The sequence below is a fragment of the Pristiophorus japonicus genome, chromosome 14, assembly GCF_044704955.1.
Source record: "Pristiophorus japonicus isolate sPriJap1 chromosome 14, sPriJap1.hap1, whole genome shotgun sequence".
In the NCBI taxonomy this organism is placed as follows: Eukaryota; Metazoa; Chordata; class Chondrichthyes; family Pristiophoridae; genus Pristiophorus; species Pristiophorus japonicus.
In genome coordinates, this window is record NC_091990.1 from 66,784,430 (window position 1) to 66,811,750 (window position 27,321).

The 27,321-nt window shown below is 47.2% G+C and overlaps 1 pseudogene; it reads right to left on the reverse strand.

The window, feature by feature from the left end:
• The window catches only part of LOC139279601 (uncharacterized), a 131,363-nt pseudogene extending 105,426 nt beyond the window's left edge, over positions 1 to 25,937 (reverse strand).
• Between the last annotated feature and the right edge of the window lie 1,384 nt (positions 25,938 to 27,321).

Consider the following 27,321-nt stretch of genomic DNA (forward strand, 5'->3'; position numbering starts at 1 on the left):
GGGAAATTAATGGGATTGAAGGCCGATAAATCCCCAGGGCCTGATGGACTGCATCCCAGAGTACTTAAGGAGGTGGCCTTGGAAATAGCGGATGCATTGACAGTAATTTTCCAACATTCCATTGACTCTGCATCAGTTCCTATCGAGTGGAGGGTAGCCAATGTAACCCCACTTTTTAAAAAAGGAGGGAGAGAGAAAACAGGGAATTATAGACCGGTCAGCCTGACATCGGTAGTGGGTAAAATGATGGAATCAATCATTAAGAATGTCATAGCAGCACATTTGGAAAGAGGTCACATGATAGGTCCAAGTCAGCATGGATTTGTGAAAGGGAAATCATCCTTGACAAATCTTCTGGAATTTTTTGAGGATGTTTCCAGTAGAGTGGACAAGGGAGAACCAGTTGAAGTGGTATATTTGGATTTTCAGAAGGCTTTCGACAAGGTCCCACACAAGAGATTAATGTGCAAAGTTAAAGCACATGGGATTGGGGGTAGTGTGCTGACATGGATTGAGAACTGGTTGGCAGACAGGAAGCAAAGAGTAGGAGTAAATGGGTACTTTTCAGAATGGCAGGCGGTGACTAGTGGGGTACCACAAGGTTCTGTGCTGGGGCCCCAGCTGTTTACACTGTACATTAATGATTTAGACGAGGGGATTAAATGTAGTATCTCCAAATTTGCGGATGACACTAAGTTAGGTGGCAGTGTGAGCTGCGAGGAGGATGCTATGAGGCTGCAGAGTGACTTGGATATGTTAGGTGAGTGGGCAAATGCATGGCAGATGAAGTATAATGTGGATAAATGTGAGGTTATCCACTTTGGTGGTAAAAACAGAGAGACAGACTATTATCTGAATGGTGACAGATTAGGAAAAGGGGAGGTGCAACGAGACCTGGGTGTCATGGTACATCAGTCATTGAAGGTTGGCATGCAAGTACAGCAGGCGGTTAAGAAAGCAAATGGCATGTTGGCCTTCATAACGAGGGGATTTTGAGTACAGGGGCAGGGAGGTGTTGCTACAGTTGTACAGGGCATTGGTGAGGCCACAGCTGGAGTATTCTGTGTACAGTTTTGGTCTCCTAACTTGAGGAAGGACATTCTTGCTATTGAGGGAGTGCAGCGAAGGTTCACCAGACTGATTCCCGGGATGGCGGGACTGACCTATCAAGAAAGACTGCATCAACTGGGCTTGTATTCACTGGAGTTCAGAAGAATGAGAGGGGACCTCATAGAAACGTTTAAAATTCTAATGGTTTAGACAGGTTAGATGTAGGAAGAATGTTCCCAATGTTGGGGAAGTCCAGAACCAAGGGTCACAGTCTAAGGATAAGGGGTAAGCCATTTAAGACCGAGATGAGGAGGAACTTCTTCACCCAGAGAGTGGTGAACCTGTGGAATTCTCTACCACAGAAAGTTGTTGAGGCCAATTCACTAAATATATTCAAAAAGGAGTTAGATGTAGTCCTTACTACTAAGGGGATCAAGGGGTATGGTGAGAAAGCAGGAATGGGGTACTGAAGTTGCATGTTCAGTCATGAACTCATTGAATGGTGGTGCAGGCTAGAAGGGCCGAATGGCCTACTCCTGCACCTATTTTCTATGCTTCTATGTTTCTATGTTTCGCGCACGATCAAAAGCCTGTTGCTGACAGTCCCCCCAAAACCAATCACAACCCTTTCGCAGGAGCACGTGTAGTGGCTCCAACAACGTGCTCAAGTTCAGCAGAAAGTTCCCGAAATAGTTCTACAGTCCCAGGAATGAACGCAACTCCAATGTGTTGCAGGGCCTGGGTGCTCGTCGAATCGCCTCTGTTTTGGATTCGGAGGGCTGAATCCCATCTGCAGCAACCCTCCTGCCCAGAAACTCATGCATGTAACCAGAATGTAACACTACTGTATTACTGTATACACTCAACCTCAAGAGCTAAGAACAAACATTTAGACTTTTTGAGTCGCAGGCCTACCCGGTCCAGTCGGCGTAGCACCCTCTCCAGTTTGTGGAAGTGTACCTCGGTGTCCCGACTCGTGATGAGGATGTCATCCTGAAATACGATTGTTCCAGGAATAGATTTAAGCAGGCTTTCCATGTTTCGTTGAAAAATCGCGGCCGCTGATCGAATGCCAAATGGACACGTGTTATAAACGAACAGTCCCTTGTGCGTGGTGATGGTGGTCAGTAGTTTAGATTCGTCGGCCAGTTCCTGGGTCATATAGGCTGAAGTGAGGTCCAACTTGGTGAACAGCTTGCCAGCGTGGCGAAAAGGTCCTCAGCTCTCGGGAGCAGGTATTGATCTTGTAGGGACACCCAATTGATGGTGGCCTTGTAGTCGCCACAGATCCTGACAGAGCCATCCGCTTTTAGTACGGGAATGATGGGGCTCGCCCAGTCGCTGAATTCGAAAGGCGAGATGGTGCCCTCTCTCAACAGCCGGTTCAGTTCGCTCTCGATCTTTTACCGCATCACACACGGCACCGCTCTGGCTTTGTGGTGCACTGGCCTGGCGTCCGGGGTGATGTGTATCACTACTTTAGTGCCTTTGAAAGTCCCGACGCCAGGATGGAATTGTGAATCGAATTGTTGTAGGATTTGTGAGCACGAACTTCGCTCCACAGATGACATTGTGTGAACATCCCCCCATTTCCAGTTCATCTCGGCTAACCAGCTCCTCCCCAACAGTGCGGGACCATTGTCCGGGACAATCCAAAACGGTAGCCAATTCACTAGCCCATTGTGTGTGACAACCAACATTGCACTGCCTAGCACCAGAATGTTTTCTTTCGTGTAAGTCCGTAATTGTGTGTCAACACATGCTAATTTGTGTCTACTGGCTTTAAGTGGCCATAGCTTCTCAAATTGCTGAACGTCCATGAGTGACAGGCTGGCCCCAGTGTCCAGCTCCATGCGTACTGGGATACCATTTAATAAAACCCTCATCATCATTGGTGGTGTTTTGGTGTATGAACTGTGAATATTCGCCGCATGGACCCGCTGAACCTCAGTGTCCATCGATTTGCCCCAAAGTTCACCTGCCTCAAAGAACCCTCTTCTGGTCCATCCGCCTCATATATTAGTCTGGTTGCAGGCTTCCTGCACATTTGAGCTAAGTGGCCACTGAGATTGCAGTTCCTGCAGACAAACTGTTGAAATCTGCAAGATCTAGCTGAGTGTTTGCCCCCACACCTCCAGCATGAGTTAAAGTTTCCATTGTTAGGGACAAAGGGACTATGGCCAGGCATTCCACGCTGACTGTCCCTTTGACTGCTCTTAAGTACCCTATTAGAAACATAGAAACATAGAAACATAGAAAATAGGTGCAGGAGTAGGCCATTCGGCCCTTCTAGCCTGCACCGCCATTCAATGAGTTCATGGCTGAACATTCAACTTCAGTACCCCATTCCTGCTTTCTCGCCATACCCCTTGATCCCCCTAGTAGTAAGGACCTCATCTAACTCCTTTTTGAATATATTTAGTGAATTGGCCTCAACAACTTTCTGTGGTAGAGAATTCCACAGGTTCACCACTCTCTGGGTGAAGAAGTTCCTCCGCATCTCGGTCCTAAATGGCTTACCCCTTATCCTTAGACTGTGACCTCTGGTTCTGGACTTCCCCAACATTGGGAACATTCTTCCTGCATCTAACCTGTCTAACCCCGTCAGAATGTTAAATGTTTCTATGAGGTCCCCTCTCATTCTTCTGAACTCCAGTGAATGCAAGCCCAGTTGATCCAGTCTTTCTTGATAGGTCAGTCCCGCCATCCCGGGAATCAGTCTGGTGAACCTTCGCTGCACTCCCTCAATAGCAAGAATGTCCTTCCTCAGGTTAGGAGACCAAAACTGTACACAATACTCCAGGTGTGGCCTCACCAATGCCCTGTACAACTGTAGCAACACCTCCCTGCCCCTGTACTCAAATCCCCTTGCTATGAAGGCCAACATGCCATTTGCTTTCTTAACCGCCTGCTGCACCTGCATGCCAACCTTCAATGACTGATGTACCATGACACCCAGGTCTCTTTGCACCTCCCCTTTTCCTAATCTGTCACCATTCAGATAATAGTCTGTCTCTCTGTTTTTACCACCAAAGTGGATAACCTCACATTTATCCACATTATACTTCATCTGCCATGCATTTGCCCACTCACCTAACCTATCCAAGTCGCTCTGCAGCCTCACAGCATCCTCCTCGCAGCTCACACTGCCACCCAACTTAGTGTCATCCGCAAATTTGGAGATACTACATTTAATCCCCTCATCTAAATCATTAATGTACAGTGTAAACAGCTGGGGCCCCAGCACAGAGCCTTGCGGTACCCCACTAGTCACTGCCTGCCATTCTGAAAAGTACCCATTTACTCCTACTCTTTGCTTCCTGTCTGACAACCAGTTCTCAATCCATGTCAGTACACTACCCCCAATCCCATGTGCTCTAACTTTGCACATCAATCTCTTGTGTGGGACCTTGTCGAACGCCTTCTGAAAGTCCAAATATACCACATCAACTGGTTCTCCCTTATCCACTCTACTGGAAACATCCTCAAAAAATTCCAGAAGATTTGTCAAGCATGATTTCCCTTTCACAAATCCATGCTGACTTGGACCTATCATGTCACCTCTTTCCAAATGCACTGCTATGACATCCTTAATAATTGATTCCATCATTTTACCCACTACCGATGTCAGGCTGACCGGTCTATAATTCCCTGTTTTCTCTCTCCCTCCTTTTTTAAAAAGTGGGGTTACATTGGCTACCCTCCACTACATAGGAACTGATCCAGAGTCAATGGAATGTTGGAAAATGACTGTCAACGCATCCACTATTTCCAAGGCCACCTCCTTAAGTACTCTGGGATGCAGTCCATCAGGCCCTGGGGATTTATCGGCCTTCAATCCCATCAATTTCCCCAACACAATTTCCCGGCTAATAAGGATTTCCCTCAGTTCCTCCTCCTTACTAGACCCCCCCGACCCCTTTTATAACCGGAAGGTTGTTCGTGTCCTCCTTCGTGAATACCGAACCAAAGTACTTGTTCAATTGGTCCGCCATTTCTTTGTTCCCCGTTGTGACTTCCCCTGATTCTGACTGCAGGGGACCTACGTTTGTCTTTACTAACCTTTTTCTCTTTACATATCTATAGAAACTTTTGCAATCCGTCTTAATGTTCCCTGCAAGCTTCTTCTCATACTCCATTTTCCCTGCCCTAATCAAACCCCTTGTCCTCCTCTGCTGAGTTCTAAATTTCTCCCAGTCCCCAGGTTCGCTGCTATTTCTGGCCAATTTGTATGCCACTTCCTTGGCTTTAATACTATCCCTGATTTCCCTTGATAGCCACGGTTGAGCCACCTTCCCTTTTTTATTTTTATGCCAGACAGGAATGTACAATTGTTGTAGTTCATCCATGCGGTCTCTAAATGTCTGCCATTGCCCATCCACAGTCAACCCCTTAAGTATCATTCGCCAATCCATCCCAGCCAATTCACGCCTCATACCTTCAAAGTTAGCCTTCTTTAAGTTCTGGACCATGGTCTCTGAATTAACTGTTTCATTCTCCATCCCAATGCAGAATTCCACCATATTATGGTCACTCTTCCCCAAGGGGCCTCGCACAACGAGATTGCTAATTAATCCTCTCTCATTACATAACACCCAGTCTAAGATGGCCTCCCCCCTAGTTGGTTCCTCGACATATTGGTCTAAAAAACCATCCCTTATGCATTCCAGAAAATCCTCCTCCCGGGCCGCATTGTCCACTGTGATGGCATGAATGTCCATTCAGCCTGCCATTGTCTCTGTTGAATTCCTGCTCTGGGGTCTATTGCTTCGGACTGCCCTTGCCTGCCTGCGGGGCTCTGAGTCGCATCGATGATGTTGACTCCCTGATCCATCGTCGCGTTAGAGGCAGAATTGCGCGCGTATATTATTTTCGTCTCTTCCTTCCCCGCCATGAAAGTTTGAGCCATCAACGCCGCCGCTTCCAAGGTCAAATCCTTGGTCTCAATTAATTTGCGGAAAATTCCCGCATGACCGATGCCCTCGCTAAAGAAGTCCCTTAGCATCTCCCTCCTGCAGGGGTCTGTGAACTTACAGAGGCTAGCCAAACGCCGGAGGCCCGCTACGAAGTCCGGTATGCTCGGTCCTTCATGACGTTGGTGGGTGTAGAATCTGTGTCAGGCCATATATATGCTACTCGCTGGTTTGAGGTGCTCCCCAATAAATTTGCTTAGTTCTTCAAAGGTTTTGTCCGTCGGCTTTTCAGGTGCTAGTAAGTCCTTCATGAGCGCGTAAGTCTTTGGTCCGCAGCTGGTCAAAAGATGAGCACTTCACTTGTCGGCTGCTGCATTCCCCAGCCATTCTTTTGTAACAAAGCTTTGCTGAAGCCTCTCTCGACAAAATCGTCCCAGTCTTCCCCAACACAGTACCGTTCCTCTGTGCTACTGGTGGCCATTCTCGTGGGTTGTGAATTCCTGATTCTCGTCGCCAATGTAAAGTCCTTACTCTACAGTATGAAACAACACGAGGCACATTCTGGGGATAAGGTCACTCTGTGACCTGAACTCTTTATTCACAGGACTCCAAAGACAGTGACCCTGCGTGGGACCTTCCTTTTTATACCTGAATGATCAGGTAAGGAGTGTCTCCCACAAGTTCATCCCTTGTGGTCAAGGTGTGCATCTAGGTTGAGTGTATACAGTAATACAGTGGTGTTACATTGTGGTTACATACAATCTCACTCTGCCGATGTTCTCGGCTCACTTTCCAAGTAAGAGACAAGTCAAGACACCCCGCGGGCCAATGGCTCGCTGGAGTTCCGGCGTACTGTAAGCGGGCTTTGATCCGGGCTGAGTGACTTGCTCCCACAGTGTTACCCCGACATTGCACCAAGTCCAGACCTCACTCAGCCCTGGGCTCCGCTTACTCGGTGCGTGGGGTCGGTTGATCGGACTTTGTGAGTTTTGGGATGTAAAGGGGTTTAGATGGGAAGATCCTCAATAATATCAATCAGAGGCTTTGGCTGATAGATTAATAATGGAGTTGGAAGAAATTAGTGGTGTTTGAAAGGCATGGAATGAATTATTTGGAACGACATATTCATATCATTAAAATCTCTGACCAACTTGACGTCCGGTTAGGTTTTGTTACATTTTTGGTTGAATATTTTCCCTTTATAAATCCCATGCCCACATTTACAATGGGCTTTCCCGCTCTGAACTCCTAACTCTGACTAGCCATCTGGTCACCCAATTCCCACAAGTCATTCCAAATGCTTTGATAACTTTCCATCTGCCATGTTCTTCTCAGAAACTGCAATTTCTAGTGAATCGAACAAAATTTTACACAAATGTAAATGTAAAATTCTGTATTTAACAATGACGTGATTAAAGTTATTTAAAGAATTGTCTCAATTAATTCATTAAAGTTTTTACTTGAAGGCTTCAGCTTTCCCCCAAATCCAGGGCTTGGTCTTGATGATTTTTGTTATGTATGTATGTAAACCTCACCAATATGTAAGACTTGCCACCTGTGGGAGACCTAAGAGCCACCTGTGCACCCTGGGTAAGCAGATATAAAAGGTGATGCACCATGCTGCTTCTTCACTCTGGAGTCTGAATAAAGAGACCAAAGTCACAACCGTTTGAGCTTACAATATAGTCTTGTGGAGTTAATCTGAACATAACAAATTGGCGATGAGTAACGGATCACGAACTTTCATGCGGTAATGGCTGCCGTTGGTATTCTTGAAAGATTTGTTGATTCTGATGATTGGGAAGCCTTTGTTGAGCGTCTCAACCAATACATCGTGGCCAATGAACTGGACAAGGCTGAGACGGCGGTCAAGCGCAGGGCGATTCTCCTCACTGTATGTGGGTCTTCGATATATGGCCTCCTCAAAAATCTGCTGGCACCGGACAAACCAACGAACAAGACTTACACAGAGCTGTGCACATTGGTTTGGGAACACCAAGCCGAAGGAGAGCATCTTAATTGCCAGGTATCGCTTTTACATGCACCATCGCTCCGAGGACCAGAACATGGCGAGCTAAGACGCCTTGCGGGACATTGCAAATTTGCCGTATCTTTGGGGGAAATGTTGCGGGACTTTTTCGTGTTTGGAATTGGCCACGAGGTCTTTCTTCACAAACGGCTGTCTGCCGAATCCCTAGATCTGAGCAAGCCCATCACGATAGCCCAGGCTTTTATATCCACAACCGACAACATGAAACAGATATCTTCACAGAATCGAAGCTCACCGGCAAGTACTGTGCATAAAATAATGCTTTCAGCAGGCAGAACTGTACATGGCAGGGCCTACACAACCGCAGAGGCCAGACCCAGGCCTAAGGTGACTCAGAGTCCGCCGTGGGGCGAATGCGTATCAATTAGCACCATGTTGGCACTGCGGAGGCAGCCATAGAGCCCATCAATGTCAATTCAAGCCCTATGTGTGCAAGGGCTGTGGAACAATGGGGCACCTCCAGCGAATGTGCAAATGACCTGTGGCTCACCACATGGCAGAGTCAGGAGAGGACGACTGATCACGCTGAACGAGCAGGAGAGGCAACTCAACCTGAGAATGAAGAGGAAGTATATGGAATACACACCTTCATCACCAAAAGCCCTCCGATAATGTTAAAAGTTAAACACAACAGCACTCCAGTCTCCATGGAATTGGACACGGGGACGAGTCAATCAATAATGAGCCAGAAGGCATTCGAGAGGCTGTGGGGCAACAGAGCACAGCGACCCAAGCTGATCCCGATTCAGGCAAAGCTGCGCATCTACACCAAGGAACTGATACCAGTTATTGGTAGTGCGGACATAAGAGTATCCCATGAGGGAACGATGCACGATTTACCGCTGTGGATTGTTTCAGGTGATGGGCCAACGCTGCTTGGTAGAAGGTGGATGGGGAAGATTCGATGGAACTGGGAAGACCTCTGAGTACCTTCTCCAGTGAATGACGTCTCCCTTGCTCAAAGGCTGAGCAAGCCCACACCTTCAGCTGAACCAGGCATCGAAGTGCAGATCCATTTGCAGATCTCCGATGCACAGGCCGCTCATCACGACCACGAGGAAGTGAAGATCAACCGAGCAGAGGTACAGGCGCGGTACCCACCACCCGAAGCCGACGACCTCTTCGCGACGATGGAAGAGGCTCCAGGTCGACCAAGCAGAGTGGGACTCCGACCGAAACGATCCGAATATGTCTTCCCGACGCCAGAGGCAAAATCCCTGGGGAGGAAGATCGTGGTAGTCGGCATCACGGACACGGACGAGAGTGCGTCCAGACTATGGGACGAGAGAGCATCCAAACCACGGGACGAGAGAGCGTCCAGACCACGGGATGAGAGAGCGTCCAAACCACGGGATGTTAGAGCGTCCAGACCACGGGATGTCTCTGCAACGAAACAGAGGCATGTGTTGCCCAGCAAGGAAGATGACAGGGCTTGAGGCAAAGGTAAAGGGGTGGCTGCTGAGAAGGCCAGGAACCCACTACGTTCCAGTAAGTTGTTTGCACTGTGTAACCCATGTGAGCGCTCTTTCACTGCTAATGTATTATCAAATGAGGTCGGGGGTACCTTAAAATAAACCTTAGCGGGCGAACACCAACCGGTCGTATATGTACTTGACAAAGTATTTGTAGCAAGTGATGTGTTATTAAATGGGGTCGGGAATGTTGTACAGCAAGCCAAAGTAGCTTGCGAGCCCCAACCGGTTGTACATGTATCCAATGAGTAACCTGCGTTCACGGGACAAAAGATACATACCAAAGAGTGTCCCATTATTTTCTCGAGTCAGACAAGCTGCTCATCCCATAGTTTTTGGAGGGCAGAGGCACCATTATCAATGCTTTGTTTTGAATATGTCTAACACTGTCTGTGCCCTGTAACATGATCCGCCACGGGCCAGGCACTGAGAACGGCGCTGATGCCCTCAGTTGGCTACCGTTGCCCACCACTGGGGTGGAAACGGCGCAGCTCACAGACCTGCTCGTTATTATGGAAGTGCTAGAGAGCCATAATGGCTCCCCAGTTTAGGACCAGCCAGGATCCCACGTTGCCACCTGCTAACGACGAACCGCTAGATGGGATGTTACAGCCTATCCGTCGCAAAGACAAAATGCTCATCCGATCAGATTGCCCCCTATGTGGCAACCCTGCAACGTTGCAAAGAAAGGCAGAGAGGCTACACACAGTCGCTGGTCCGGGGCCTCCATACCACGACCCAGGATCCACAGGGACCACGCGGTCTACCGCCACTACTAAAAGTCTCAAGGCCACATCGGCTATCCTTGGCTTGCCAGGCCTCAGAGTCAGCGACAACAGTCCGGAGCGGGCAGCCCAAATCATAAAGCCAAGCACCACATGTGTCACGGTAGACTCCCTACAGATCCGGCTATCCCGGGTGCTACGCAGTCACCGGACAGAATCACTCAGAACCGAGCCTTCCGTATGCTATCAGCAGAGAATGTACCATGATCGTACGGCTCCTCCACACGACATCAGAATAAATGATGTAGACCATGTTCATGGCCCCAGATGGGCTACTAGCACTGTATTAGCCAAAGAGGGGAATGGAGTGTTTGTGATGAAAATGGAGTGTTTGTTGTAAAACCATGTAATGGGCAAACACAGAAAGCATTTGGACCAGACCAAACTGCGAACTACAGATAACCAGGAATCACTGTGAAAGGACCTGGCCTCCAGAGACCCACTAACACAATCGACCCGCTGCCAACCACGAGGATGAACCCTCCATGCCCGACAGTCCGATCAGACCAGCCACGCGGCCGTGCAGCAACAATCCGACCGACTCACCCAGGCCAGGACTACAACTCAGACGATCGACCCGGGAATGCAGAGCACCAGATCACCTCAACCTGTAAATAACTTGTACATAAAACTTTAGGGCGGGGGGTGGGGGGAGTGATGTTATGTATGTATGTAAACATCACCAATATGTAAGACTTGCCACTAGGGGGCACACCTGTGGTAAACCTAAGGGTCACTTGTGCACCCGAGCAAGCATGTATAAAAGGTGATTCACCATGCTGCTTCCTCACTCTGGAGTCTGAATAAAGAGACCAAGGTCACAACAGTTTGAGCTTACAATACAGTCTTGTGGAGTTATTCAGAACATAACAGTTCTGGCCATTGCTGCGATCTGAATTTGGACCGTGCAGTCTGAGCAATGTTCGGTGTACCTAACTTAAATTAATTGACATTGCGTCAGAATTTAAAAAATAACAACCTTTGAACTGGCCGGAAAGACTTCAGATCATCCATCACATCGTTAATGTGCATTTGTGAAATGTCTAATGAGTTTGTGTCTGGAAGCTCCCACATATGAGGCTGCTGTCAAGATCATTGTTTTTGGAGCCATTCAAGTTTCAGAACACTTCTGACTAATATCATTTGGGTAATTTTAGTTTTTTTTATTAATTGGGGTAAGGGACTACCTGTATACGTATTAGCTCCTAATGTCATCATTAGGCACTCCCAGCTCAGACATATCACTGGTTAGATAGAGGATAAGATACCCTGCACACTGCACCATCAGGCACTCCCAGGTCAGGTCTTTTTTTTTGGTCAGCCAGGTGTCTGACAAAGACTCAAAAACAATAAATCCCCACATATAGACGGTATTTATCCCTTCGCGCTGAACGAGACTAGGGAAGAGATTTGTGAGGCACTGACATTCTTTCTGCAGGAGTACCTGGCCGCCGGGAAGGAACCGATAGATTGGAACAGGCTGATGTGGTGCCCATATTCAAAATGGGGGATAAAGCAGACACTAACAAGACCCATTAGTTATACAGCTATTCCAAGTAAAGTAATGGAATGATTATCAGTGAAAACTTGAAAATAATCTGTACAATGGGAAGATCCTGCCTATCTAACCTCCTTAACTTCTTTAAGCAAATTATATTCTAAGTGGACTGTGGTAAGTCCTATGATATGTTGTATTTGGACTTATAAAAGGCACTTGACAAAGTTCTTTGTAAAAGGTAAGCTCAGTGCTTTGGGGATTCAGAGTAAAATTTGGGTATAGGTTAGAAATTGTCTGATGGGTAGAAACAATGGATATTTGTTCGACGAGTTCTGTCAGCGGGGGGGAGAGGGGTGCGGGGAATACTGAATGGGGTGTTGAGACCACCGCAGCTTCAATTTATATGAATTACTTGGACTCAGAAACCCAATATAAATTGGTCAAATTTATAGATGATACAAAACAAGGAGGAGCACTGGGATAGGAGGAGACAGCTCAGAGATTACAGAATGAGATGGACAAAATACGTAAGTGGGCCGACTAAATTTACGGAGAAATATAATGTACAACACACTCCATGAATGGCTGAAACAGCTAAGGACGAGTTGAAAAGGAGTTAAATACCTCAGTAGGCTTCACACTCAAATGTCCAGCCAATGCGGAGCAGCAATCAACAAAGTCAGTAGATTGTTGAAGTATACAGTAAAATAGTACAATACAAATCCGAGGAAGGTATAAACAAACTGTACAGGGCTCTGGTCAGTCTGCACCTTGAATACTGTGTCCAGTCTGGAGGCAGAGCATAGAAGAGCCACAAGGATGGCCCTCATTCTTGAAGGTCTCAGTTATGAAGAAAAACAGGTGAAACCTGGGCACTTCAGCCTTTGTAACATCGTCCATCTCTTCCCTTGCCTCAGCTCACTGCTGCTGAAACCTTCATGCATGTGATTGCTACCTCTAGACTCAACTATTCCAATGCTTTTTTGGCTTGCTTCCCATCTTGTACCCTCTGTAAACTTGAGCTCATCCAAAACTCTGCTGCCCATATCCTAGCTCGCACCAAGTCCCGTTCACCCATCACACCTTGTGCTCACTGACCTACATTGGCTCCCATTCTGGCAACGCCTCCATTTTAACATTCTGTTCCTTATTTTAAAAGCACTCTATGATGCTCTCTAACTCTGAAGCCTCCTCCAGCTCTACAATCCTCTGGGATTTCTGCCTCCCTACAATTCCCGATTTCTATCATTCCACCATTTACAGCTTTTGCCAATTACCTTAATTCTGTGTCCTCTGGTTACTGACCCTTCTGCCACTGCAAAGTTTCTCCTTATTTATTCTACCTAAACCCATCATGATTTTGAACACCTCTATCAAATCTCCCCTTAACCTTCTCAGCTCCAAGGAGAACAATCTCAGCTTCTCCAGGCTCTCCACATAACTGAAGTCCCTCGTCCCTGGAACCAGTCTAGTAAATCTCCTCTGCCCCCTCTCCAAGGCCTTGACATTCTTCCAAAAGTGTGGTGCCCAGAATTGGCCGAATACTCCAGCTGGGGCCTAACCATTGCTTTATAAACATTTAGCATAACCTCCTTGCTTTTGTACTCCATGGGTTGGATTTTCTGGTCCTTTGCGCTCTGGGTTTCGCCCCGGAGCGGTGTGAAAGGCGGCGGTAAAGTCTCCTGCACCCCATTGCGATCCTGCGGTCTGTTTTTGCGGTCTGCACTGGGTGTGCAACGCTTCTCATTGACACCGGCCGTAGTTTGGCCATTTCCCGATCCGTCTGCCCAGAATTACGTCCACAATGACCGCCCGGGAAATCAGTGCGGCCTGGCCATGCTGAAGCGGTGAAGAGGGTAAAGTACTCCGAAGGTAACTGCAAATGTTTGTTCTTGTAACTTTTTCAGCGATTTGTATTGTGGTGGCGTGGGCAATGTTTTGGGAATGTTTTTGTGGATTTTTTAAGGCACCCCCCTCCCCTCCACCCCCCAGGTCTGTCTCAGAATGCACACGGCCTGGCACTTTAGTTGCAAGTTTCCCATTTTTGTGCCTCGAAAAGTGTACAACGCCTCCCTTTGGCTGCGCCCCCTGACGCAGGACCCATTTGGAGAAAATTCCTTACCAAAGCGCAGACTATTACCGGCCGGTAAATTTCCCGCCCCGTCTCCGTTTTCGCCCCGAAAACAGAAAAACTAAAAATACAGCCTGATGCCTGTATTAATAAAGATATGGATTCCGTATCCATTCTTAACAACCTTCTCAACGTGTCTTGAAACTTTCAAAGACTTGTTTATGTATTCCACCAGGCCTCTCTGTTACTGCTGTAGGGTACAGGATTTTTGTGGGTCATTTAAATATCATGACCTTTTGACTCTTTAGCTAATGGAAAATCCAGGCTGTAAGTTGAGGCGGGGGTCCCCAATGGAGTGCTCTCCACGCAGGAGTCCTCCATTTATTTATTAGGGACTTAGCCTGGAGGTTGTTGCACTGGCCAGTCTCGTCCAATCGATTAAGTCGGTTCACGGACTCCCAGGCCGCCTACAATTTCTGTGGTCTGGAAGAGTCCGTGTTCCATGTTTATGTTGAATGTGTGAGGTTGCAGCCCCTCTTCCAATATTTGAAGGGGCTGCTCCTCAAATTCTGGTTGCACTTCAGTCCCACGCTCCTGATCTTTGGACATCCTGTGCGGAGGGGAGTGGGCAGGTCGGAAGGCCTCCTCGTAGGACTGCTCCTGGGCATAGCCAAGGTGGTCATTAACTGGTCCAGCCAACGGGCAGTCGAGGGGGTCATTCAGCCTGACTGCCTGCCTCTCTTCCGCGGTTACATCCGAGCCAGGGTGTCCCTGGAGATGGAGCACGTGTTGTCCACTGGTACGCTTGCGGCCTTCCGCGAGAGGTGGGCACCGGAGGGACTGGAGTGCATCATCATCCCCGGCAACCAAATTTTAATTTGACCTTTTGTTTGAAAAATGTTATTAGTTAATTTGTCGATTCTAGTTCCCCTTTAATAAGGGGGCACTTGATTTATTGTTTTACACCAAAATAGTTGTAAGTTCACCACAAACAACACACTTTGTCAACTGCTAAGAAAGACAGAAAGCAGAAAAGGGTAAACTGGAACAGCAACAAACCACCAACTCTTGTCTATTGCTAGAAAAAAAAAGAGACATCAAATAGAAAAAGGTCACAACTTGGGCCTGCAACAAAAGGACAGAGGAGGAACTTTTTACCTCAAAACTGTGTGAAAAGGAGAATAAATTGCTCTCAGGAGTGTAAGAGGGAGGTATGTTGTGTTTGTGGTCTCTAGGAGGGGGTCAGGTTTCCTTTTGACCAACTTGAGCGGTTTCGAATCGCTCCCCCTCCCTTGGGTTCTGTACTCTGGATTTATTTGGGGTGTGTGACAAAAGTGCAGAGGACACTGGTTTGATGCAAAGCACTTTGGTTTTATGACAGTCAAAGTCATACAGGCTTATTATTCTAGTAAGAAAATACACGGCCAAACTTACAATCATTCTAACAAAGAATAATACAAGGAAAGGTACAAGGTCAAACTTATAATCACTCTAATAAAGTACCATACACTACACATTCAAAGGGGGTTGCAGTAAAATTATACCTCTCACCTCCCAATACCTAATTCTAGCTAGGTTAGACTCCAGGACAGGGACTTATGCTTACCAATCTTCTTGATAATTAAGTGGTAGATGGTGATGTTCTTCCTTCCTTCCTTCAGGACTTCAAGACTTCGAGGCTGGAGAAGTTAGTTTTACAACTGTCATGTTGGTTTCTCTTCTTGTCTTGATTAAGTCGTAGCAACCACCTCTCTCTCCTCTCTCTCCTCTCGCTAACCTCTGTTGAAAATAATGGCCAGTTATACGATTTCAGTGTTCTAATCTTGCCACCCAATTTGTTCACAATCCTTTGTATAATTTTGGCGGGCTTGGTTCTTCTTTGTAATATTTTGTTGGGCTCGTTAAAATTGATATGTCTTGGGTGGGTTGATCTTCAAAAACTGTTTCCTGATGGAACTATTAGTTTGGTAATTACAATGTCCTTTTGTGCTTAGTCTTTCGCATACAGGCTGGATTGGGCCTCTTTGTGATATACATGCTGAAATGATTTGTCCAGACCCATGTTGATGGGGAGCTATCTCTGGGTGATACTGTGATGGTAATGTCTCTTGTGGAGGAAGATTTCCAAATACTCATTCTTCTAGACAGGTTAACTCAGTCCTCACACCCAGACAGTTCCAATAATCAAGTGGGCTTCTTTTGCTCCCGAGGTCCGCCCACAGGCTTGAATTTGTCTTGTAAAAGTTTATAATTCTATTTTAAAGTTCGTAGTTTCTTCCATAAGCACTTTAGAGTTCCAAACTTTTTGGTAGATAGTCCCAAATCAAATGTCCTTTTGAATGAGCCCAAACACAGAGGGGTTCTGGTGAATTTTGCTCTCTGCAGAAGGAGAGGCAACATGAAGAATGCAAGGAAGAATCACTTAAGTAGACATGCCTGGCCCTCTCCAGAACAGTCGGGTAAACCCACATTCTGAACCCTGCTCCCAGTTGTATTATTTAAATCTGTTGTTTATTGTTGATTGGAAATTGAATAAATTGTTTGTGGTTCTGGTCTCCGCTCAAGGTTAAAATTAGCAATAGGATTATTTCTTCAAAGATCAGCGCAAATTAATAAAAGATCTACCAAATTGGTGCTCCAACGTGCAGCCTTGATGTTGTGAGAAAACAATTCACGGTTTGTGTAGTGTATGAAATGATACAATGAACTCCATACTGTGAGCCAGTGACTAGGTGTAACCTGGTCAGTCTTTAATGGCTTCCAGAAGTGAAGATACAAAGGTGAAGTTCAAGTTATATACCGGGCCCAGCACAAGTGTACCTATGACCCTAGGATCTTCGACGGTAGTGCCCCCTGGTGGTGGGCAGACCTTATGTACATACATTATATCAGTTCCCCCCCCCCCCCATCTCCCGCCCCCAGTTCTTGGCACAAGTCCATATTACAAATTCAGACAGTCCAGAGCCCTTCGCTCCCTGGTTGACTGTCTCAGTACAATCCCAGTGCTTTCCGAGTCTCTCACAACTTGGGGCTGGGCGTTGACCACAGTGGGTTCTTCTGATAGCTGGATGTGAGTTGGTTGGTCGTCTAAGCTCGCGGTGTCTTCCTCCAACTGTTCCGGTTCGTCAGTGCGTCTTAGCTTGATTTGATCAATGTGTTTCCTGCACATCTGCCCATTCTTGAGCTTAACCATATATACCCGGTTACCCTCTTATCCATAACATTGCCCGGGAGCCACTTGGGCTCTTGACCATGGTTAAGTACATACATTGGGTCATTTACAGATATGTCGCATGACACTGTGGCGCAGTCGTGATACCACTGCTAGCGTTGACATCGGGTTTCGACATGACCGTTAAAGTCAGGATGGACTAGAGAGAACCTGGTTTTCAGGCCTCTCTTCATCAATAGTTCTGCAGGCGGGACCCTGGTAAGCGTGTGTGGCCTTGTCCTGTAACTGAGCAGTATGCATGACAGGCGTGTCTGCAAGGAACCGTGAGTTACACGTTTCAGGCTCTGCTTGATGGTTTGACCAGCCCGCTTCACTTGATCATTGGACACGAGTTTGAATGGGGCTGACCTCACGTGTTTTATGCCATTGCGTTTCATGAACTCTTGAAACTCCAGGCTCGTGAAACACAGTCCGTTGTCGCTGACAACAATGTCTGGCAGACCATGTGTGGCAAACATGGCTCTCAGGTTCTCAATTGTGGCAGTGGAAGTGCTGGATGACATGATCATACATTCTATCCATTTGGAGTATGCATCCACCACCACAAAAAACATTTTACAAAGGAAGGGGCCCACAAAGTTGATGTGGATTCTAGACCACGGTTTGGATGGCCATGACCACAGACTGAGTGGAGCTTCCTTTGGGGCATTTCTTAACTGCATGCAAGTGCTGCACTGATGCACGCATGACTCCAAGTCCGAGTCAATGCTAGGCCACCAAACATGGGACCTGGCGATGGCCTTCATCATGACAATACTGAGATGCGTACTATGTAATGCGTACATTACAACACAATTACCCCACAGTAAACAGTCGGATTGGATGGAAAGCTCAACTTTGCGACGGCTGTACGGTTTGGTTTCATCACTCATTTCCTTGGGGATGGTCGACCAGTCCCTGTTAAGAACAGAACGTTTTACAACCAATAGGGTCGGATCCTGGCTGGTCCAGGTCTTAACTTGTTGAGCAGTGACAGGCGGCCCTTCACCTTCAAAGGCATCCATGACCATGAGTAGCTCTGTGGGCATTGGCATTTCCACCTCCGGTGTGGGCAACAGTAACCGGCTCAATGCATCAGCGCAGTTGTCGGTGCCTGGTCTATGGCAAATTACATAATCATAGGCAGATAATGTCAGCGACCACCTCTGGATGCAGGATGACGTGTTGGAATACAATGTCGGAAAATGTGAGGTCATCCACCTTGGGGAAAAAAAACAGTAAAAGAGAATATTATTTGAATGGGGAGAAATTACAACATGCTGCGGTGCAGAGGGACCTGGGGGTCCTTGTGCATGAATCCCAAAAAGTTAGTTTGCAGGTGCAGCAGGTAATCAGGAAGGCGAATGGAATGTTGGCCTTCATTGCGAGAGGGATGGAGTACAAAAGCAGGGAGGTCCTGCTGCAACTGTACAGGGTATTGGTGAGGCCGCACCTGGAATACTGCGTGCAGTTTTGGTCACCTTACTTAAGGAAGGATATACTAGCCTTGGAGAGGGTACAGAGACGATTCACTAGGCTGATTCCGGAGATGAGGGGGTTACCTTATGATGATAGATTGAGTAGACTGGATCTTTACTCGTTGGAGTTCAGAAGGATGAGGGGTGATCTTATAGAAACATTTAAAATAATGAAAGGGATAGACAAGATAGAGGCAGAGAGGTTGTTTCCACTGGTCGGGGAGACTAGAACTAGGGGGCACAGCCTTAAAATACGGAGGAGCCAATTTAAAACCGAGTTGAGAAGGAATTTCTTCTCCCAGAGAGTTGTGAATCTGTGGAATTCTCTGCCCAGGGAAGCAGTTGAGGCTAGCTCATTGAATGTATTCAAATCACAGATAGATAGATTTTTAACCAATAAGGGAATTAAGGGTTATGGGGAGCGGGCGGGTAAGTGAAGCTGAGTCCACGGCCAGATCAGCCATGATCTTTTTGAATGGCGGAGCAGGCTTGAGGGGCTAGATGGCCTACTCCTGTACCTAATTCTTATGTTATCTTATGTTCTTATGTTCTTATGGTATTGATACCTTTATGTTCCAAGAACAATGATATAAGCGGCTTGTGATCGGTTTCCAGCTCAAAGCAAAGTCCAGGTACTGGTGTATTTTTTTTACCACATAAACACATGCTAAAGCTTCTTTCACTACCATGCCGCTGGCTTTTTCCGCCTTGGACAGGCTTCGAGATGCATATGCAACTGGTTGTAGTTTGCCTGACTTATTGGCTTGCTGGGGTACGCAGCCGACCCCATAGGACAACACATCACAGGTCAAAACTAGATGCTTGCATAGGTCATACAGTACCAGTAGCTTGTGGGAACACAACAGATTTCTAGCCTTCTCAAAGGCTCTGTCTTGAAGTTCACCCCACACCCAGTCGTCTCCTTTCCTGAGCAGCTTGTGCAAAGGCTCTAATACTGTGCTCAATTTGGGTAAGAAATTACCAAAGTAGTTGAGAAGACCCAGGAATGAACGCAGATCCGTCACATTCTGGGGCCTGGGCGCATTTTTGATGGCCTCTGTTTTCGTGTCTGTAGGCCTGATTCTGTCTGCAACAATCTTTCGTCCAAGGAATTCGACCTCTGCTGCCATGGAAACGCACTTCGAATGTTTCAGCCTGAGTCCCACTTTGTCCAGAGGACGCAGAACCTCTTCCAGATTGTGCAGGTGCTCGGCGGTGTCACGACTTGTGACTAGGATGTAGTCTTGGAATACCACGGTCCTGGGGACGGATTTCAATAGGCTCACCATGTTTCTCTGAAAAATGGCTGCCGCCGAACGAATGCCAAAAGGGCACCTGTTGTAAATAAACAGTCCTTTATGCGTGTTGATGCACGTAAGTTTCTTTGATGATTCAACCAGTTCCTGCATCATGTAGGCTGACGTTAGATCCAATTTGGTGCATGATTTCCCCCCGGCTAGTGTTGCAAACAGGTCATCAGCTTTCGGTAGTGGGTACTGATCTTGTTTCGAAACTCGGTTGATCGTGACCTTGTAGTCTCCACAAATCCTGACCGTGTTGTTGCTTTTTAACACCAGAACAATGGGGCTGGCCCATTCATGAAATTCGACTGGTGAGATGACCTCCTCGCATTGTAGCCTGTCCAATTCGAGCTCAACCTTTTCTCTCATCATGTGCGGGACCGCCCGGGCTTTGTGATGGATGGGCCTTGTATCTGGGCCAAGGTGAATCTGCACCTTGGCTCCTTAAAGCTGCCAATTCCCGGTTCAAACAGTGAGGGAAATTTGCTCAGCACTTGAGCACACAAATCATCATCCGCTGATGACAAAGCTTTGATATCGTACCATTTCCATTTTATTTTCTCGACTCAACTCCTGCCGAATAACGATGGGCTGTTGCCCAGGATAATCCATAATGGTAGATCATGAACCGCTCCCTTGTATGACACTTTTACTGCTGCACTACCGGTCACTGGTATGAGCTCTTTGGTGTAGGTACGCAACTTTGCATTTATCGGACTCAGCTTGGGTCTCTCTGCCTTGGTCTCCCACAGCTTTTCGAAAGTTCTCTGGCTCATTATCGATTGACTCGCACCCGTGTCTAATTTCATGGATACCGGCACGCTGTTTAATTTTACCTCCATCATTATCGGTTGGCTCTTTGTTAGGAACACACATACGCTATACACTTCCTCCTCGGAGCTGTCAAATGCCTCGGGCTGCATCGCCAAATTCACGCTGAATTGATCATCATCCACGTGATGTGTCGCAGCTCGCTTGCTCCACTGCGGACACATCCGCTGAAGACGCCCCGTCTTCGCACATCCTCTGCATACATACTGCCTGAAGCGGCACTGATGGGGCCTGTGATTGCCCCTGCAACACGCCAACACATTGAGCTCGGATTTGCGCCTGATGGTGGGCTTTGAGCGGCTCCCATTCTCACATACGCAGTCGAATAGGCCCTCGATGGCGAACTTTGAGCAGCTCCCATTCTCACATACACAGTCGAATAGGCCTCGATGGCGAACTTTGAGCGGCTCCCATTCTTACATACGCAGTCGAGTAGGCCCTCGATGGCGAACTTTGAGCGGCTCCCAGTCTTGCAGACGCAGTCGAGTAGACCCTGCCATGTGCAGCTCTGCCGGCCGTCGATACAATTTTGTGTACAGTACTTGCCGTGGAGTTCCTGTTTTGTCGCGATATCTGCTTCGTGCTTTTCTGCGTGGACATGCAAGCCTGAGTGATGGTGATGACCTTGCTGAGGTCCGGCGTCTCTGCAGCCAGCAGCTTACTTAAGATCGCCTCGTGGTTGACCCCGATCACGAAAAAGTCACGCAGCATGTCTTCCAACGCAGGCCCAAATTTGCAAGGCCCTGCAAGACGTCTCAGGTCGGCAACAAATGCCGCTACGTCCTGGTCTTCTGGACGAACGTTTGTATAGAAGCGATATCTGGATATGGGGATTGCTTCTATGGGTTTAAGGTGTTCCCGAACTAAGCACACAGTTCTTTGTAATCCTTTTCTGTAGGGTGAGAGCAGATTCTTGATGAGTGCATAGATCGTGGGGCCACAGACAGTGAGAAGAACTACCCTGTGCTTCTCTGCATACTTGTCTTTGTTTAGGTCGTTTGCCACGAAATACTGGTCAAGACGATCCGTGAAATCTCCCCAATCCTCTCCCTCATTGAATCTCTCGAGAATTCCAACAGGACTCAATCGTGCTGTGCTCGTCATACATTTGCGTGGGTTCGTATTTGCCTTGTCGCCAGTTATGGTGTATGAAATGATACAATGAACTCCGTACTGTGAGCCAGTGACTAGGTGTAACCTGGTCAGTCTTTAATGGCTTCCAGAAGTGAAGATACAAAGGTGAAGTTCAGGTTATATACCGGGCCCAGTACGAGTGTAACTATGACCCTAGGATCTCTGACGGTAGTGGCCCCTGATGGTGGGCAGACCTTATGTACATACATTACAGTTTGATTGCAATTCGAATGCCATCTAAGTAGTTGGAGCAGAGTTAGACAGTTCTTGTACTTCAGAGATATGAAAGGGATTATACAGCCAACTGAATTTATACAGAAAGGGTTGTATCAATCAGGACATTGTGTCCTAGTACGGTTGGAGTAAGGTGGAAGAGATAACCCAGAAATATATAAATAAGTTGTTAGCAGAAAGAGATCGGAGTTAAAAGAAAAAAGAGATTATAAAGATAAGCAGCAGAAAGTAGTGTGGTTGCTGGCCTCTACAATCGGCTCAGGTAGAATACTGAAAAACTAGAAATAGAAAAGTCAGAAGCAAATGCAAAGATAGCGGTTTTAGAAGTTGCCCTGAAAGCGGCGAGATATCAATGGAAGAGAAAACATTTCAGTGTGGTCGGAGAATCCAGTCTGGAAAGTGATGCAGCATATTACCAGCCAGAAGTAGTTGAAGAAAAAAGATATACAAGAGAAATCAGGAAACCCAGATCAGATGCTCTCAGTTAAAGCAACAGAATAATGATTTGCAGGCCACTGTAAGGATGCTGGCAGCAATGTCCAGGAGGATAAAAAGAGAGACTCAGTATCCCATATTGAATGTTCGAAACAGATACAACGGCTCCAAGAACAGTTGAGAGTTAAGAGCGATATAATTTGTACAATGACCCAAACGGGTGGCAGTGTAGTCTAACTGGTTGGGTAAATATTGGCAGAGGAGGCTACGAGCTATCATTCCCTGGACAACACAATGACACAAGGAGCTGATGGTGAGAAGGAAGTAGCCTGTGAAGGCTTAGATGAGAAAGGGAAAATGGAAGTGGTCGTGGTCAAAGTTGCATTTAAACAAACCCAAAGTGTGTTACAGAATATGAGACCAGACGGGAGAGTGTCAGTTGCAGTGTTCTGGAAAGTGAACTGGGAAAGGTACTGGAACTCTTGACTGAGTCCTCAGTACCCCCTTCTTATCCATACTCAATGTCACTATACCCCTTCCTCCCACCAATAAAGGAGAAAACGTTTAAACAGGAGAGCCACAACAAGGCTGAGAAATGGTCTTTCACATGAGATTTTAAAATCAGTACAAAATTGAGTTAAGTAGGAAACATCAGAGATTGAAAATTCAGATGAGATAAAGAAACGGGGAAAAGGTAAAGAGACTAGACTTTCCACTTCACGTCGCCCATCTAAGGTCCATCTATCACCCAAAATGGACCTCTATCGCCCATTTTGAGTAAAAAGTGGATACTAGACCCAAAACATCGCCGGAAAAATAAGCTCCTAAGTTTCAGTTCACTTCGCCAAACTGATCGTCGAGTTGATCGCCGACACAAGGCCCATCCCAACTTTCGGCACATCGCCGGCACTTTGCCGGGCTGATGGAAGGCCGAAAACATTGCTGAGAAATAGTTGCTTTTTCGGGCTTTACAGAAGGAAATGGGCACTATGGACGCCATTTTGAAGATCGGAGGAAGGGTGGAGGCAACTGAAAAAAATGAGCTAGATAGTTGTGAGTCATTTATAGAGTTATTTATAGATAGATTAACTCAGAATATTAAATTATATATAAATTTATTGATAGTAGCTTAGTGGATAGGCATTTTTTTGTGAGTGAAAAGAATTATTGATATTGTTGGGGCCTATTAGACTGACTGGTATACAATGTTAGACTGGGGTTGGTGTAGAGAGAGTAGTTTAATTTAGTGAAAGTAATTATTGATAGTGATGGGGTTTATGCTGTCTGTGCCATTACTTGTAACTGCTCACTGGCTGGTTTCTGAAAGGATCAATTGAAGAGGTGGCAGAGTAAGGCGTAGACAGAAACAGAGGAGATAGAGGAGGCGAGCGTACAGCCAACGAAGGTACTTGGAAAAGCAATCTTACCTCAACTTGTCTAAAAACGTGTGTCTTAGGAGGCTGCGATTCCGGAAGGAGGTCATCGATGAGATTTGCCAGCTCGTCAAGGGGGATCTGCAGCCTTCCAGCACCATCAGAACTGCATTGTCCGTTGAGGTAAAGGTTACTGCGACATTATCCTTCTACGGATCTGGATCCTTTCAGGTTTCAGCTGGCGACATCTGTCACATCTCTCAGCACGCCACACACTGTTGCATTTGGCAGGTGACTGAAGCCCTGTATACTCACAGGATGGACTTTATAAGCTTCCCTGTGACCAGGGAGTCACAGGCCGGGAAGGCTTTGCGTTTCTTGAGAATAGCAAACTTCCCTAGGGTGCAGGGAGCAATAGACTGCACGCACATTGCCCTGAAAGCCCCCTTAAAGAATGGGGGGTGTTTCGTAACCGAAAGGGATTCCACTCCATGAATGTGCAGCTTGTTGTCGATCACAACCAAATTATTATGACAGTAAATTCTACATTTCCTGGCAGCATCCTGGCAGCATCCTGCGTGAGAGTGCTATCCCTGACCTGTTTGTCAATCAGCCAGAAGGTCACGGTTGGATGCTGGGGGATAGGGGATACGGCCTTGCCAGTTGGCTGATGACCCCACTGTGTAATCCCATCACTGAAGCCAAGAAGCGTTACAACGAAAGCTACATTGCTACATGCAACATCGTCGAAAAGACAATTGGAGTCTTAAAGCAACACTTCAGACGCCTGGACCATTCTGGTGGCAGCCTACAGTACCACCCTGACCAGGTCGCTGAGTTTATTGTGGTGTGATGCATGCTGCATAACCTAGCTATAAGGAGAGGACAACAAATGCCAGATGGGGCTGCTGGTTCACCTCCGGAAGGAGTGGAGGCAGAAGAGGCAGACGACGAGGAACAGGAGAAGGAGGAAGAGGAGGTTGGTGAAGACCTCGGGAGGGACAGTCAGCCTGGTGATGTAGCCATTGTCCCACGGCCCTCACCCCCAAGAAGACCCGAAAGACCATTACCCCGTGGGAGTTACGCGGCTGCAAAGCTGTTGCGTCAGCAGCTCATAAATGAACGCTTTGCATGAACTTGCATTGGGACAGTGAAATTTACATTTACAGTTATGGTAAAACAAAAGTCATATTTGCCTAGAGTTACGTTGAGTTTCATTTTAGCCTCATATGCACTGGCCCTGTCTGTCTATTGTTGCACAACATTTGCATTAATGCTTACCTGAGCTAAAGTTATATTTTGTTATTGTAAGACAATGCGCAACAATTATTAGATTCAAATAAAAGTTTTAATTTTGACAGAACGATTTTTATTCAACAACCCCCACCCTCCCACCCACCAACACTCTGCCCCTCCCCCCGACCTGAGGCCACTTCTCCCTCCAGATCCTTTCCCTCCCCCGCCGCATGCTAGGCCCTCCCGCCCGTTTTGGTCCCCAGAGACCGAGACGTCGCTGGCCTGCAGCAGGCAATGCCAAGACTTCCTGCCATGGTGGTGGTGTTGGAGTGGAAGACGAGGGTATTGGCTCATCTTCCGAGTCCAGAGGAACTGTATCCTCCGTACTCGCTTGCGTGCTCGGGGTGTCACCAGGACGTAACATGACACCTTGCGGTGCAGTGCCATATCCAGCCAGCAACGCATGCTGAAGGACATTTGTTGTGGCGATCTGTTCGCGGACCTCTTCCAGGGTTTGCCGTGCTGCCTCCAATAGCTTGGGTAGCATGGCAGACACCTGCAAGAAGTCTTGCGCGAACTGTGTGAACCCCTGGAGAAGATCACGAACTATCGCAACCGTCTCCGTGCACAGGGACATCAAGCCCTCTAAGTCATCAGCCGGAGGCGATTGCTGACCTCGCTGACCCGGCCTCCGTGGGGTCAGCGTGTGCAAAATAGGGCGCCTCGGCATTGCTGGCTGCACGCCGCTTGGTCCTGGTGCCTCTTCTGTCTCAATTGAGACGACCGCAGGATCATTCCCCCAAAAAATTTCGTCGTCCTCCTCATCAGGCTCAGTAGGCATCTGGTGCTGCAGCTCCTCTGTCATGTATTCAACCAGCATTGTAACCCATGTATAAACTGACCTAAGTTGTACACCGTGAGAACAATGACCACTAGGTGGGAGACACTCCTAACCTGGACCTTCAGGTATAAAAGGGGAAGCTCCACCCACCTTCATCACTTGAGTGCACCATTAACAGGTGTTGATGGCCCCATTACTGGCCACATTGTCCCTTGCAATGGCGTGAATCGCTGTCCAGCTTGCCATTGTCTCTGTCGAACTCCCCCTCTGGGTTCGACTACATGTTGGGGCATGCCTGACTGCCCTTGTCTGCCTGGAGAACTGTGTGCTGCTTTAACAATGTTGAATCTCTGTCCCAACCATTCCTTAACACAGTACCTCTCGTCTGTTCTGCTAGTGGCCATGCTCGCGTGGTTTAAATCCCAGTTTCTTGTCGTCATTGACACGTCCTTACTACACAGTATAAATGCACACAAGGCCCATGCTTGAGAGAAGGTCAGTCTGTGACCTGTCCTTTATTCCTTAGCACTCAAGTGATGAAAGTGGGTGGAGCTTCCCCTGCAGCGACTGCTTCTAATGCACAAAGGCTACATGCATGACATGACATAACATAAATCGTATATTCCGTATTGCATTATATTTACAGGACAACACAGTACATTACTCTTTAATACTGTTTGACACATTACTCAAGAGACTGCGTGTGGTGACCAAATGAGTTTCAGAGCCTATGAGCGCAGACGCACGCTCCTCCAGGTCCATTAGTGGAGTCAATAGAGCAGAGCTCCCCCCTCCCCCACCCCCGGTACGCCTCTGCTCTGCCCTATTGTTCGATATCTTCTTCTGCAAATGAGGTAGTATCATGGAGTCACAACAGTTAAACCATTACATGCTACAGCTTGACACATATACACATATACATCTCTCTATGGAGTTCATGGGATCTTAACATGGAGTTTATGTAATACATGCATAAATCATTAAATACAATTCCATCCAGGGGATTCAATTTTATACTCACAATTTTCATAAGTAAAATAAAATGCTACTTACTCTTGCTGTAGCCACCAGGCTATTCCAACATTTACGGCATTGGTCCGAGTCCCTTGCCTCATTAGATGCCGAGGTCACCACGGCAGCAATCTCCACCCAAATTTTTCGATATGCACATGGTGGGGGTTTGCCATGAGCTAAGTCCCCCCAATGTCCAATCACCTTGCTGACAAGGGCCTTGTTAGCCTCATCACTAAAGGGCTTTGCTCTTTTCCTATCTCCCTCTGACGCCTCCACTTGCGATTTATTCATTTCAGCCATGTGTGTCAGTGCCTTTTCAATTGATTCTCTCTGTCTCTTTCTCCTCCACCCTGCACCTTCTGAGCATGTATGATGACCCCTGACCTCCCAAAAC